Consider the following 715-nt stretch of genomic DNA (forward strand, 5'->3'; position numbering starts at 1 on the left):
GAGAAGCGATGCCCACAATGGTTTTGGCCAAACGCCCCGGGCGCGGCCGCCCGCCGCAGCAGTCGTGGTACTTGCTTCTCGGGCGGGCGGAGGGAGGAAGGAAGGAAGGAAGGAAGGAAGGAAAGGTGCCGGGCTCCAACGGGGGCGACCGCCCTTTCTGTGCTCGTTCTGCTTTTAAACTCCAGGTGGAGCCCCTCCCTGAGGGGAAGGGCTGTCCAAAAATTGGATCGAACTCGTAAATGCTCCTCTCCACGGAAATCTTTAGTAAAAGGCGAAAGGTTCATTCGAGCTGTAGAGAAGCCGGAGCGTGCCTTTGCTGGTGGCCGAGCCCTTCCGGCCGGCCCAAAGGCCCAAAGGCCCTCCCCTCTGCCAAGCGGCAGCGAGGCCACGCACGCAAAACAAAAACAGGGAACTCCTCCCAAAACGCATCTGCCGTTCCGCCCCGGCGAAAGGGCGCTTTGCTGCTGCTGCTACACTGGCCTGCTGCGTGTGTTAGGCCTGCCTGAATATGAAATATGAAAAAAAAAAAAAAAAAAAAAAAAAAAAAAAAGAACGAAAAGAGCGGGAAAACGGCGCGTCCCAGGAAAGGGGAGGGTGGGGCTCTCTCTCTCTCTCTCTCTCTCTCTCTCTCTCTCTCTCTCTCTCTCCTCTCTCTCTCTCTCTCTCTCTCTCGCTCTCTCGCTCTCTCTCTCTCTCTCTTTTGACCCTTCTGAGA

The 715-nt window shown here is 56.4% G+C and overlaps 1 non-coding gene across 1 annotated transcript; it reads right to left on the reverse strand.

Annotated features, from left to right (window-relative positions):
• Positions 1 to 191: 191 nt before the first annotated feature.
• LOC121312170 lies at positions 192 to 309 on the reverse strand. Its single transcript, XR_005949721.1, has one exon. It is a non-coding gene; the product is annotated as a U5 spliceosomal RNA (small nuclear RNA).
• Positions 310 to 715: the final 406 nt, after the last annotated feature.

This window comes from Polyodon spathula, unplaced genomic scaffold, assembly GCF_017654505.1.
Source record: "Polyodon spathula isolate WHYD16114869_AA unplaced genomic scaffold, ASM1765450v1 scaffolds_3671, whole genome shotgun sequence".
Lineage (NCBI taxonomy): Eukaryota > Metazoa > Chordata > Actinopteri > Acipenseriformes > Polyodontidae > Polyodon > Polyodon spathula.